Consider the following 15,166-nt stretch of genomic DNA (forward strand, 5'->3'; position numbering starts at 1 on the left):
ACAGGGATACTTTGGGCTCTCTGCTGAGCTGTGCAGGGATCCCTCATGAGCTGTGCATCAGGCTACATGTGAGAGGGTTTTTTGTCTCCCCCGTTTTTATTTATTAAATAGGCATTTCCCAACGTTTTAAGCAACATACATCTAAACAAAAATAAAGCAAGCAGAATAATGAACATTATCAGAAAGATTCAAAAGAATCCCCTGAGGATGACAGCAACCCACCCTGGGACACCCCATTGAGATAGCAGTTTATTCACAGGGTCTACAGTCGAGGTCTCAGTCTTGATGTCATCAACTTGCTCTCGGATCCGCTGGATATTAGCTTGGATGGATGTGCTCTTTGATGCCAGATTGAAGCAGCACATTCCTTCAAAGTCCTCACAGCCGTGGCCATGGGCGAGCAGTAAAAAGTCAATAGCAGCCCTATTTTGCAGTGTGGCATGCCTGGTGACTTCTTCGTCTGCTAGCAAGTCGGAAAGGGCAGCGGACGTGGCGTTGGCCTGCTTACTGAGCCAACACTCGAGGTGAGAAAGCTCACTGAGGGCCTTTGCTGCAGCATACCACGGTAAAAATATGGATACCGCGACTCTCTTCGTCTTTCCCCAATTGTAAATTTTTGAATCACAATTTTCGTCGAATTGCTTATAGGATCTCTTTTTGCGAGCCAATTTATTTTTGTTTTTCCAATTTAAAATTTGGGTTTTGTTCGGTGTCAGTGTGGTAAACTGCCCAAGGCTGCAAGGGCCTCCCTGGATTTGGGAGGGAATCCCTGCCCACACCCTGTCGCCGCAGATGAGAAAAACTCCCCTGGAGAGCACCCTGGGAACTGAGGAGGACCTAGATACCATGGTCGAGGTGTAATTGCACCAGTTTGCTGCATGGTATCTCTGATTGTGGGGAGATACATCGAGTCTCTACTTCTTGGGTTCCAGCAGGATGGAATTTAGCCATTTGATCCCAGTCTTTCTGGGAGGGCTAATTCTTGGGGCTCCTGTGGTGCATATGGCAGAATCCTCATCCACGCATCCCAGGTGTCCACAGGATTAGGTTTTTTTCCTGCATATGGATAGTTGTTTGGCGACAGGGGAACTCCTACCAGGCACGTAGATAACGGATTGTCCACACTTCCCATGGCCATGCAGAAGTTGTCCTGCTTCAAGGACTTTGCCAGCGTGACACATATGTTTTCTCTCAGCTGTGGGACTATCCAGCTCCTGACCGGTGACAGCCAGATGATGACGATCAGGAGCATCAGATGTTTCAGAGGTGTCCTCAAGGCGGCAGTCATCCTCAGCGTCTTGTGATAAAAGAAAGCATAACTTGAATGATAAATTTTCCTCAGTGGTCCCTCCCCAACCTCCCCCGTTTTTATTTATTAAATAAGCACCAAATAAAATTAGAGAAAAGGGATAAGGATTGAGGGAAAGGGGAGGTTAGGGGAAAGGAAAGGGTACAGGGGGCGATGGGGTAATTGGGTACGTAGAGTTCAGCGGGGGAAAGTATCTTCGGGTAATCATGACACGTGTGACGATATTGGGAGGAACGGTCTTTCTTCTCCTCCTCTTCCAGGCAGTGGAAACTCCGTCCAGCGATGAGGTGTTCTCGGTGGTTTGCACCAAGGACACGTTGTCTTGCTGAGCTGGCACCTCTACGAAGGGCTTGACATATTTCCCCGGAATCCATCTTGGTCCTTTATCTGTAGAAACACAGGCATACCCTCTCCCCCAGGTTATTAGAGGGAAAGGGCCCTGGATAGCTTTGGATTCTGGGTCCTTTATCAAGACTGGTGGCCTCTGGGCGAGTTGCGCTCTGGTGTTATTGTGAAAATGGCGGATAATAGGAGGGTCAGGCTCCCTTTCTGAGCAGTTTAAAAAATTCAGGACATACAGGGCCTTACATAACCTTTCGGCTGGGCTCACTGTAATGTCCGGGTTATGTTGTTGTTCAAGGAGCCTTTTTAGATTTCTATGGGCCCTCTCTATTATTGCCTGTCCTGTAGGATTGTGGGGAATTCCGGTGGTATGGGAAATTCCCCACTGTTGCGCAAACTCACCGAAGCGCTTTGACGCATAGCATGGGCCATTATCAGTCTTTATGTCAGATGGAACTCCCAACGTAGAGAATGCCATGAAAAGATGTTTAATGGCATCCCTGGTTTTTTCGCCTGCATGGACGGAGGCAAACACTGCGCCGGAAAACGCGTCAATAGAGACATGTATGTATTTCATCCGACCAAACGGCTCGAAGTGTGTTACATCTGTCTGCCATATCTCTAGCGCTCCCAACCCTCGGGGATTTGTCCCCGTAATGAGGGAAGGGAGAGTGAAAGACTGGCAGCTCGGGCAGGTGGAAACAATGGCTCTTGCCTGTGCTATCGAGATCTTAAATTGTTGCACAAGAGCCGGGGCATTCTGATGGTAAAATTCATGGCTGAGCCGCGCTTGCCGGAGTATGTCTGGTAAGGTGGTTGAAGCGGTTGCAGATATTTGTGTTGACATGGCTAGAAGGTCTGCTCTCCGATTACCTTCAGTGATCTCTCCGGGTAAATCGGTGTGTGCCCTTATGTGCATGATATGATAAGGTTGCTCTCTGTGGGAGAGTAGCCAAATGAGATCAGAGAGTAAGCTGTATAAATTTTTCTTTGAAACTTCTTTGAGGAGGGCACCTTCGGCCCTTTCTGCTACCCCAGCGACATAGGCTGAATCAGTGACCATATTCAGAGGCTGTTGAAATTTTTTGAATGCTCTCACGACTGCGGCAAGTTCCGTGATCTGGGGGGAACCCTCAACCAGTTGGACGTCAGACTCCCACTTCTGACTGTCCGGGTCCTTCCAAGTGATCACCGATTTGTGGGATCTGCCCGACCCATCGGTGAACACCGTGAGAGCACCTGGAATTGGTGTTTTACTTTTAAACATTCTTGTGGCCAAATGCAATGTATCCTTAAACAATTTATTCTTAGGATAGTGAACCGAAATTTGTCCGGGGAAGCTGTCTAAAGCAATGAGCAAATTTTCATTAGTTTGCAACAACGAGTCCAATTGATCTAATGTAACAGGTAAGTAAATGCACGCAGGGTCACACCCCGCGAGGGTTCGGAGGCGGTGTCGTGCCTTCATTATTAAAGTGGCTATCAATTCTGCAGGGGTCGTGATCGTCCTAGAGGGCTGGTGTGGTAGGAAGAGCCACTCTAAGATGACCGGGGGATCAGATGCTCTGTTATCCTACTGGAAGATAAGTCCATGGAGGTGGGGGCACTTACCCAACACCGCGAAGTTCACGGGAAGGGTCCGGACTACTGGTGTGCCTGGCGAGACTTCAGAGCAGCAGCAACCCGTCCCAGGGCTTCCCGCGCGGCAGGTGTCAGCTCGCGCGGTGAGGCGAGGTCTCCGTCGCCTCGAAGCAGACAGAAGAGAGGTGACAGCTCCTCAGTCGTCAGTCCCAGGAGGGGGCGGATCCAGGTGATCGTTCCACACAGCTGCTGAAGGTCTCGCAGGGTCCTCGGATCCTCGTTGATGGTCAATGTCTGTGGCGTCACTGTCCTTCCCGTGATGAGGAATCCGAGGTACCTCCATGGTGCTGAGAGTTGGATCTTCTCTTCCGCTATCTGGAGCCCTGCAGCTTTGATAGCCTTAACAGTCTTGTCCAGTGTTGCCTTTAGGTATGTCGAGTCGGAAGCACAAACTAGCACATCATCCATGTAATGCAGGATGATGGCCTCAGGGAAAAGCCGGCGTACAGGTGATAAAATCTGCGCTACAAAAGTCTGACAGAGCACAGGGGAATTTTTCATCCCCTGAGGCAGGGAGGTCCAATGATATCTTTTAAAAGGTTCAGCCCTATTCAATGATGGTACAGAAAAGGCAAACCTGGGAGCATCCCCGGGGTAGAGCGGAATGTTAAAAAAGCAGTCTTTGATGTCTATCACTGCTAGCTGCCAATCTCTGGGGAGCATAGAAGGTGACGGAAGGCCTGGTTGAATGGGACCCATATCTTGTATCACATCATTAACCCTTCGCAGGTCTTGGAGCAGGCGCCACCTGTCTGTGCCAGGTTTTCTAATTACAAAGACAGGGGTATTCCAAGGGCTGGTAGAAGGTGTTAAATGCCCAAGTTTCACCTGCTCCTCTACTAATTTATGAAGCGCACTCAATTTTTCTGATGGAAGGGGCCACTGATCCACCCAGACCGGTGTGTTGGTTTTCCAGGTCAGGAGTAGGGAAGTGCGCTCTGCAGTGGCCCACACTAAAAATCCCACGAAGGGCTAGGGATGTCAAGGTGGGCTCCCCATTGGGATAAAACATCTCTTCCTAATAATAGTATGTTTGAAGAGACAACAAAAGGTCTCACGGTTGCCAATTGTCCTTCCGGACCTTCCACACATACAAGATGCTTACTCCTCAGAGAATGGACCGCTCCGCCCACACCGGAGATCCTGCCGCAAGGGGGCACGAGCTCCCAGTCGCTGGGCCACCTCGCCTGGGGGATGATGGTCACGTCAGCTCCTGTGTCTGCCATGAGCCGCATCTGCACTGACTTTCCCTGGAAAGAAAGTTTGGCATCAATTAATGGTCTTTCTTTACATACATTTTGGGTGAAGAAAACATGTCTCTCTGTGTCCAGGTCATCGTGGGTGTCCAGTACGTAAAGCAAAGTAAAAGGATCTCCTTTCCTTAAAGTAAATGGCGGGTGGTTACAAATGACAGAGACGGTGATCTCCTCTCCTGGTGGAAAACACACTACCTCAGGTAAGATGGTGATTTCATTCGGCGTGTTGAAGGAGTCTTCTAAGATGAGCACGGTGGTGTCCCGACAGTCGTGGAGGGAGCCCAGGAACCCAGCAGGAACTCTCGTCAGGTCCTCATCCTGGAGTAAGATGGTGACGCTGCTGCGGAGGACCCGACGATTGCCTGATTTAGGGTACCTGTCCGGCAGAAGAGGCGGAGTCCGTCCTCGTGGCTGCGCTGAGCTGCTGGACTTGGCCATGCGGCCACTCGTCCTCCCTGATGGTCGGAAGGCTGGGATGCTGAGAAGGGCCACTTGGTGTCGTCGCGCGGCCCCTCCTCGCGCTTCGGCGCCGGTTTCCCGCTGGCTGGTACCCTTGTCGCTGTAGATGAAACTGGTGATCTTGATAAAATGGGTTCCTAGGATATGGTCTTGGGGAGGGTAAGATGGGTTGTTGAATCTGTGGCCAGTGGGGACAGTTCACCTGGATGTGACCCAGCTGACCACAGTTAAAACAGCGTGTATTTTGTAAGTTTATCATGGCCTCTCCCACCCCTTTGCTGACAGCCAGGGCCACCGTGTGCTCCATTGACATTGCCTTTGTGCAAGCCTCCACCATCTGAGAGATGGTGGGCTCGGGGTCCTGAGGTAGTGCACGGAGAATCTTTTTTGTTTCCGAATTAGAATTAGAAATGGCCATCTTTCGTAGAAGCTCTGCACGAGCTTCTACGTTGTCTATCTGTCTCTCAATGGCCTCTTTCAGTCTATCAACAAAAGTAATAAAAGTCTCCTCAGGACCTTGCATGATGGAAGAAAAGTTTTGGAGGGGGGTCTTACCGTCCGGTATCTTCAGGAGTGCCTCCTTTCCCGCTGCTGCTATGTCCTGAAGCAGGTCCTGTGCTAGTAGAATTTGGTCCTCCGGACTGCTGAACTCCCCTTCTCCAGCAAGGGCCTCCATTGCCTCGTCCCCCTCTCCCACCACCTCTGCGAGATCATACTTGCGCAGGAGTGGTTTCATCAGTTTTTTCCAATGAATCTCCCAGAGGTCACATTCGGTGGGAGAAAACAGTGCCTTAGCAATATACCTTAAATCATGGGGGACTAGCAAACGTCCAGCAAATGTTAAGTCCAGCACATTTTTAAAGAAAGGCGAGTTTCTGCCGTAATCTTTGGTGGCCTTCCTTAACTCCTTCACCTCAGCGTACGGAATTTGCTCCCACTTTGGCTCCCTCCCCCGCCGGAGGATGACCGGTGCCGCAAAGCTGCCCAAGTCCCGTGCCAATTCCAAATCCCCATCCTTAATTGCCTCCTCTCTGATCTTTGCCCAACACCCCCCCCCCCGACTTGTTGGAAGGCCGGGGGCTGCCACTCTCCTCATCCTCTTCCGAGGATGAAGCAGGCCGGGTTAGGGCGCGGTGCCTCTCCCTGGCCGGTGGGTCCCGGAGACAGTGGGTCCGGCAGGCCAGGATGGCCTGCTTCCGGCCAGGCCTCCTCCCGGTTCCGGTAGCGTGGAAACCGGCAGTGGCAGGAGAGGAGGAGGCGTGTCCCGACCCACCCACTGGGGCGTGGCTTTCCGGTGGGGGGGTTCCCACCCACAGGGGCTGGGCCCACTTGGGGGCTGGTCCCACGCAGGGGTGTGGTCAGAGGGAAGGAGGGGACGGGTCCCGACGCAGGGGTGGCACTCGACGGAGTGGGGGGAGGAGGCAGGGGCGAGACGGCGGGAATTTTCTGGGGTGAAGGAGAAGGAGGGGCGCCATCTTGGGGCTGGTCTTTTTTCGCCACGAGGCAGGCGCCATTTTGTCCCATTTGTTCAGTTAAGTCCTCTAAAGAGCAACAGGGTTTCAAACTGGGATTAGGGTCTCTGGGGTGGAGGGAACAGGAATGGTGTGTGTTGGGGTGGCCAGTCCCAACACACGAATGGGACAGGGAGGATCGGGAAGCAGCAGGGAGACAGCAGCAGCCCTGTACCAAGGTATGGCAGGATCTGTCTCCCGATCCGCCCTTAGGGGAAGAGGGAATAGGATTGGGGGGGGAGGAACACGAGGTAGGTGAACTGGGGACCCAACTCTCCCCCTTCTTTTTTAACAAATTAAGAATGGAATGAAAAAGCGGAAAGAAAAAAGACCGACTGAAATCCTCCCCTGAACTTGTAAATCGTAAACCTTTCTCCCAACTCTTCCCCAGAAATCAGGCACCGAAACATCTTCCCGTGTAGTAGCAGGAAAATGTTTGAAAATAAATTTAACAAAAGGCTTTAAATCCTTCTTATTAAAAGAAATGTTCCTCAAAACAAGGTGGGACTTAACTTGGATATAAAACTCCCGTTGAGCTGGAGACAGGCGGTTGCCCATTATATCAGGCCTCACAGCTAAATCACCCTCATCGAAAAGGAAAAAAAAACAAAAAAAAAAAAACAAAAAAGGGAGGTGAAGCCTGGCCAGGCGTAAGAAAAGTGAGATAAACGTACCTCTGAAGGACTCGGGCATAAAATGGGGATATCAAAGAGGGGTCTGGTGGAACTTCTTCTGGTCCGAGGACTTCGCCGCTACTGTGCAGCTCGAAGGTCTGTCGGTTATCAGCAGAACCCAGGAGACAGAAGCCTTCCGGACCGAAAGGGCGACTGTCTCTGGAACCAGTCCCGAACGCCGCTTGCAAATCCTGGAGAAGGCTGGTCACAGAGCAGGCAATCTCTAGGAGATGGTCAAGGACTGGACCCGCTGGTGTCCGGTCTGTTCGGGGGCCAATTGCCGAGCCGTGGAGGCTTGTAGCCACTCGGCACGAAGCTCGGATAGCTGGTACATCTGAGGGTCCACCAGAAGAACGGGAGGGACACTCGGGCTGCTGAAATCCTGCTCGTTTATTGAAGGGTTGCAGAAGGGGCAGACAGGGAGACCACGAAGCAGAAGGGAGGCAGATTCCGAGAGCCCCGAGGGGCAGGGTGAGGGATCTTTTAACTGCGTAAGGGTAGGAAGGTTTAGCATACGAGGGAACAATCGGGAAAAGGCTAAAGGGAGGGGAAATATAGCATCAATCAGTGGGGAAAAGGGAAAGGAGTGTTCTTGGTGGAAGAACCAAAGGGAAAACGTGGAACAGAGAAGATTCTAGGCTAAGGGGCAGACTTGAACAATAACTGACAGGACAGGGGGAGGGGACAATTCTCTTACAAAAGGGGGTGGGGAACTCATAAAACTGCTGTTTCCCATGGCAACCCTAGACTGCCTTCCCCAACCCCTCCTCCTACATTTTACTCTTCACAGCACAGCAAAGGGACACTTGGCCAAGGTTTTGCAAGGCTGGGAGAAAGCCTCTTGCAAACCCATTGGCCCAAAACAACCCATAATGAGTTGTTATACAATTAATGTGATAAGTTATTACGTTGAATGTACAGTTGTTTAAGTGTATGCATTTGGCTACTAAACAGAGAAAGGGGGGTAGTAATAAGGTGCAAGAGTAAGAATCTTCTAGAAAAGTGACATCATAGGGCGAGGACAGCAACTGGAACTACGATTGGGAAACGAGCCACCCAGTAAGTTTGCTGTGTTCCAAAATGATTGGTCAGGACTGCACCATCTTATAGAGCGATTGGCGACCAAGAAAAGGATGGTTGGCAAGAGGATCCAAAGTGCACCAATCGAGCACCCCCAAGAGACTTTAAAAGATCCCTGGGTGCGGAGCAGCCGGGCTCTTTGGAGGGCACCTCGTGCCCGCAGGAACACCTTGTCACACAGCGCTGTTAGAGCTGCCTCTGGCTTGTCGCGCAGGCCCCAGGCTTACCTGAGGCCTCGGCCTCTGTTGCTCTAAGTTTTAATAAACAGGCACATTTTTTTTAAAACTCATCAGCCTCCTTTTAATTTCATTTTGCCTGTTTACCACAAGGAGGCCCAGCAGCTCCTTGCTGAGGGCCCATTACATGCAAGAACTGGCACTCAGAACATTAAATCAATTAAAAAGAAAAGGCTGGGGGAAGGCAGCAGTGAGGTGGCCTCAAAGGTTCAACTCTGCACTCTGCATTTGTCACCAACATTAGCCAAGTTCCTGTGCTTGTTTTCCTGGAGAATTTGTAGTCAACAGAGCTGCAGCGCCTTTGATCAGATCAGCCTTAAGAGCAGCTCAGGTCTGGGTCAGTCATTGAGACCTGAGCACAGACTGGGGTCCAGCCAACAAAAGAACATTAGCTGCAGACCACCCATACACCTTGTCTTATTAATGAGCGCAAAGCCTTTATTTTTGCAAACAGAGGGATGTTGGGGGAATTTTTTCACCATCAGGCCGAGGCACAAGGCTCTGCATCCTCCCAAGGAGCAGAGCCAGCCCCCTTGAGTGCCAGAAGGCGCGGCCTCACTTGTAGCCCCGGTGCCTCCTGTGCCCCAGGGCACGGCCCTGGCTGGAAATGTCTTGGGCTGCAGCACAGGGCCAGGGCGGAGCTCAGCAGCCTCATCAGAGCCCAGGGCCGCGGCCCTTCCCTGCCGGGGCCCTGGCCTGGCCCGGCCCGGCCCGGCCTGAGCAGCCCGGCCTGGCCCCAGGGGATGGGCTCTGCCCGGCCGCTGTGCCCACAGCCTTTTGGGCCCATGGGTTTGCAAGAGGCTTTCTCCCAGCCTTGCAAAACCTTGGCCAAGTGTCCCTTTGCTGTGCTGTGAAGAGTAAAAAACCCCGTCACATTTAGCCTGATGTACAGCTCATGAGGGATCCTGGCACACCTTAAGAGAGGCCAGAAATACTCCTGTGTGCCTCATGAGGGATCCCTGCACAGCTCAGCAGAGAGCCCAAAACATCCCTGTGTGCCTCATGAGGGATCCCTGCACAGCTCAGCAGAGAGCCCAAAACATCCCTGTGTGCCTCAGGAGGGATCCCTGCACAGCTCAGCAGAGAGCCCAAAACATCCCTGTGTGCCTCAGGAGGGATCCCTGCACAGCTCAGCAGATAGCCCAAAACATCCCTGTGTGCCTCATGAGGGATCCCTGCACAGCTCAGCAGAGAGCCCAAAACATCCCTGTGTGCCTCATGAGGGATCCCTGCACAGCTCAGCAGAGAGCCCAAAACATCCCTGTGTGCCTCAAGAGGGATCCCTGCACAGCTCAGCAGAGAGCCCAAAACATCCCTGTGTGCCTCAGGAGGGATCCCTGCACAGCTCAGCAGAGAGCCCAAAACATCCCTGTGTGCCTCAGGAGGGATCCCTGCACAGCTCAGCAGAGAGCCCAAAACATCCCTGTGTGCCTCAGGAGGGATCCCTGCACAGCTCAGCAGAGAGCCCAAAGTATCCCTGTGTGCCTCATGAAGCCCAGGCCCAGATGATCCCACTGGAGGAAATGTGCCCTCAGCCCAGGGATGCTCAGCATGGGCTCCCCCAGCCCCTCGGGGCCCCGCCGCTGCTCACAGCAGCCCCTGCCTGGCTCCTGCCTGCCCTCACCGTGGGCATCCACGGCTGCTCCTGGGCACGGAGCTCAGCCAGTGCTGGTGCTGGCTGGGCTTTGCTGGTGGTACCACCCGGACATATCTATGACAACTCTATATTTTTATTTGAACATAAAACGTGGGCCAAGCCCTGCCCTGGCAGACGAGGCCTGCCCACCTTTAGTCATAGCTGGGGAACAGGACCAGGGGGCTCAGGGGCGAAGGGTCTCGTTGTGGAGGGGTGAGTTTGGGGAAGGGCTCAAGAGGGTGCTGCAGCTGCGGCAGGGCAGATGGGGACAGAAGGGAAGAGCTGGGAACATGGGTCAAGTTCTCTTTGCCGAAGTTGTTAGGCTTGTCTTCTGAAGATGGGCAAAAGCACCTGTGGAGAGAGGAGTGGCTGAGGCCCCAGCTGCCAGTGGCACACTGGGACCCTCCTGCACAGCAGGGCCCAGAGCTGGCAAGGCTCCCCAGCCCGGCTGGAGCTGCTGGCACACCTTGGCCCAGCTGGACAGCTGCCCCTCAAGGCCCCGGCGAGCAGGGCACGGCTCTGGGCAGGCTCCCTGGCCAGGAGCGGGCCCCAGAGCGCGACTGCCTTGCAAGGGCAATCTCGTCCCTGCTCTTTCTCCTCCCCACCTTGCCTCACCTCTGCCCTGTGCCCCTGGGGCTGCTCTTGGCCAGGCAGCCTCAGTGGGAGCCAGCACTGGCTGCAGCCCCAGCGGGCCCCCCAGGACAAGGCCCAGCAATGAAGAGGCCAATGAAAGCACTGGGCAGCAGCAGAACCCTCAGCAGAATTCTTGGGGCAACCACAAACTGGCCACAACTCCACTGTAGCCTCACTGTGAATGTTCCCTGATGTAAATTAAGGGCCGGGAGACCAGCTCCTTTGAAAAGGCCTTTATTAGGTGATCAGCTCTGGGTGGGGGCCTGAGGGGTCGCGCACACCGTCGCTGCTCCCTTCGGCGACGCAGAGGAGGAGGTGAACAGTTGTGCTTCACAGCAGAACTGGGGCTTCCGTCCTCGAGGGTGTGCCTAGGAAGACGTCTCCCGGCTCGTAGACTAGGGTCCTCATCTCGGTCTGGCTACCTTCAGGTGGTGGTGACCTCCAGAACTCGATTGATGGCATGGGAGGACTCTTCCCACTAGGTCTAGTCACTTGGTTCCTCGAATTTCCACGTTGGTTTGGTGTTTTTAGGCCCTTTTGGTGGATTCTGTTCTGCTTTACCTCATTTGCATATTGCCGAGGCTGTTTCCGGCCGCCATTTTGGGAGCAGCGGAGGCAACACCCAAGGGACTGAATGAGGGTAACAATAAAGGGATTCAACAAGGGGTAACAGGGGGGTATTATACAACCTTAGTGAACATGGGGAAGCATATAACAACCGGGGGGGGGGTATTACAGCAAGGGTACAGTTGGAAGGGACATGGGGGGCATATAGAAGCAGCAAACAGGGGGGTGTATTACAACCAGGGCACAACTGGAATGAACAGGGAGAGGCATCCACAGTGGGAGAAATAACAAGGGGGGTACAATTGGAATGAACATGGGGGCACAACAAATATGCAACTTTTACTGAATTCATTCATAACAACTCCCCCCTGTATTTATTTGATCGGGCGGATGCCCGCATCAATTTGCAGTCTCTGGTTCTTGGAAATAAAATTTCCTAAGTCTTTGGTATTGGTTATATATTTCCTTGGCATCTGCATGTTTCTGTTCTTGGCTTTCCATCACCATGATCTTTGTTTGCTTTTTGTTAGCTGCCTCGGGAAGTTGGATGCTAGCTTGCACAGTTGATGTCAGGATTCAGACTAGACAGGGAAATAAGCAGGGTAAAAATAACAGTCCAGTTATTGCACAAACAGTTATAAACACAGCCTTTTTCCACCATTTCCCTTTGAAAGACCAAAATTCATCCCACCAGTCACTGTCTATTAAGGGAGTCCATTCTTGATTTCCCACATAAGCCAATTTTCGGATTTCTTTTGAGATGTTCTTAATCACCTCACTTTTATCATCAATCTCCAAGCAGCATTCGAAGGAGTTGAATTTTCCACATATTCCTCCTTCATCAGCCAATAAGTAATCTACTGCCAATCTAATTTGATAGATTACTGTTCTGGTTTGGGACAACTGGTCACTTATGTGTTCAAATACTAGTGCTGTGCGATTGGACACTTTTTCAAGTACTGCTTGGAGTCTGATTATTCTATTTAACATATAAATAGGAGTCCTATAACCCCAAGATCCGTCTTGAGCCCAAGTGGCCGGGCCGTAGGTTCGGATAATTTCATCTGGAGTCCACACTTTACTTTTCCATGTTTGTGTACCTCCCATGTCAATTAGGTCCCTTTTCTTTCTATCTTCCTTTCTCAGGTCATCATACACCGGGACTCCTAAGTGTGCTCCTGACTTTTTGGGTAGTAGGAAAAAGGCTGGTTTAATGACCCCTATGGTGCAACTCCCTGCCCAGTCGCCCGGGAGTCTTGTATATGCAGTATCTCCACAAATCCAAAATAAATACTCTGGGACCTGCCAGAACCCATCTCCAACTTCGGTTGGGAATTCACAGAACTTTGACACTTCTCTGATTCCCCAAAAGGGGTTTACTCCTTTTTCTGTGCACTTATGAAGGTTATATACTTCATGATATATGCATCCCTTTTCTGTTTTCCCGATGGCCCAGTATGTAAGGGGCTCCCTCGGGACCCATTTGGTCTCCAAATTCTTTATCAATAAATATCTTTTACATGCCATCTTCCCTACGGGAGTGTTGTACCTCTTCCCTATCCTTAGAATGCATTCCTCCCCTATTATTTTTGATTTTAGATCCCATTTTTCCCTTCCCCTAGATGCCAATAGTTCATATTTTGGTTTCATCTGTTTCCATCTCAGATTTTCTAGTGGGCTTAAACCAATCCCCTCCCAAGGCCAGATTTCTGTCATTTGGGTACTTCCACAAATCCAACAACTGGTCAAATTTAGTTCTTTGCTTATCTTTTCAACCAAATCTATGAACAATTTTTTCCCTAAGGGGATGTCAGGATCATCCTTTTTCCACATCAATTGTTTTTCCTTAACAATGTCTTTTAATCCTTCGCTTTCAAAACAAAACCAAGCTTCTCCTATTGGGCACTCCCCAAGTAGGCGCTGCCTATAAGAGGCAGTATTTCTTGTAGTCCAATAAACTTTCCCGTCCTCTTGACAGGTAATTAACTGAGAGTGATTAAAACAGCTTGGGTTAATATTAGTGTGGACTCTGAATAGGGACCTCAGGTCTTCCCCATCATATATGGGGTGATAACACTTAGTGCAGGGGTTCTCTCCTTTGCTGAGAGTACCATACATCAGTAGTATCACCATCAATTTCTCCAAGAGTCCGGTAGGGGCCATTTCCCTCATGCCGACACCCCCCGGTCTTGCCTCTTGGGCCGAGGTCTCTCTGTATATTCTATAGAGTCTCCCGACACTGGCTGCTTTCACTCTCTCTATTCCCTAATTTTTCTTTACCCCTTTGGGAATACTCAGTAGGAGAATTTTCTACTACTTTTTCTGTATATAAAAAAACTTTTAACCTTTATGTAAGGCTTGTAACTTTTTAACTAGGAACAACCATTAAAACAGTGTGCAACAGTTTACAAAATTCATTCCATTTATCCCATAACACATTCCTTAACTCTGTCCTTCAGTCCTTGTCAGGTCCTGAGTTTCTCCTGAGAATTAATTTCAAGTCCTTCGGATTTTGGATTACTGTCCACTCCTGTGGGTTAGTGGATGGGGTTCCTTCCACTGGTTCTGCGGATAGTGCAGGAGAGCTGGGTCCTTCGTCAGGAGGTGTTACTGGCCCTTTGACTCGAGTGATATGAGTCCAACCCTTTTCCCGAGTCCGTACTGCGGTGTGTGTAGTCAGCAACACCTGAAAGGGACCTTCAAATTTAGGCGTTAGAGGGATATTATTCCAAGATTTAATCAATACCCAATCCCCAGGGTGGATAGCGTGCACATTGGTATCATGAGGGGAAGTTTGGGGTATATATCCCTTTTTTCTAAGGCCCTCTAATGTTTTTCCAATGGCTTCTAAGTATTTTTGGGTAGCTTCCTCTCCATCCAGGTAAGCACCAGTACTGTAGGGGGACAACAAAAAGGGAAGTCCAAACATCATCTCATAGGGGGAGACTCCTATGTCTGCTCGGGATCTCGTTCTGATCCGTAATAGAGCCAAAGGTAGGCACTTAAGCCAATTCAATTTGGTTTCAGCTATTAGTTTTGTTAATACATTTTTAAGAGTTTTATTCATTCTTTCAACTCTGCCTGAGCTCTGGGGGTGCCATGGGGTATGTAGCCTCCATTTCATTCCCAGAGCTTCAATCACCCGTTGTAAAGTCTGAGCAGCAAAGTGAGGTCCCCTGTCTGAGTCAATGGTGTTCACTAAACCATACCGGGGGAGGATATCTTCCAGGATTATCTTTGCGACCACTTCTGCAGTCTCCTTTTTGGTAGGAAAAGCTTCTACCCAATGAGTGAGATGGTCTACCATTACCAATAGGTGTTTATATCCCCGTACTGGAGGCATTTCAGTGAAATCTATTTGAATATTTTGAAATGGTCTTAAAGCCAATCCTCTTCCTCCAGGTTCTACTTTTCTCATTACCTTTTGGTTGATCTTTTGACAAATGACACATCCTTTTGTTATTGATTTGGCCAAATCGTATACTCCAATACAAATATTTTCTCTAAGGAAGTGGTCGCATAGTCCCTGGGTTCCCCAATGTGTTAGTCCATGTATTTCTGTTAGTACCTTTCGTGCTAGTGCTTGGTTCAAGAACTTCCTCCCATCTGGGGTTAACCATTCCCCTTGTTCCCCTTGGCATAATTTGAGTTCTTCTATTGCTTTCCGTTCTTTTTCACTGAATATTGATTCTATTTTGTCACCCCTTTTCTCAGGCTTCTCTCCCAGCTTGAAAATCTTGATTGGTTCCCCCACTTCCAAAGCTGCTTCCTTGGCTACCTGGTCAGCCAGTTTATTTCCTTTTATTTCGAAGGTATCTCCTT

The 15,166-nt window shown here is 50.6% G+C and overlaps 1 long non-coding RNA gene across 1 annotated transcript; it reads left to right on the forward strand.

Annotated features, from left to right (window-relative positions):
- The first annotated feature begins 453 nt into the window (after window positions 1-453).
- Window positions 454-1,351, forward strand: LOC128813784 (uncharacterized). Its single transcript, XR_008439174.1, has 2 exons — window positions 454-524; window positions 1,196-1,351. It is a non-coding gene; the product is annotated as an uncharacterized LOC128813784 (long non-coding RNA).
- Window positions 1,352-15,166: the final 13,815 nt, after the last annotated feature.

Source organism: Vidua macroura, chromosome 13, assembly GCF_024509145.1.
Source record: "Vidua macroura isolate BioBank_ID:100142 chromosome 13, ASM2450914v1, whole genome shotgun sequence".
In the NCBI taxonomy this organism is placed as follows: domain Eukaryota; kingdom Metazoa; phylum Chordata; class Aves; order Passeriformes; family Viduidae; genus Vidua; species Vidua macroura.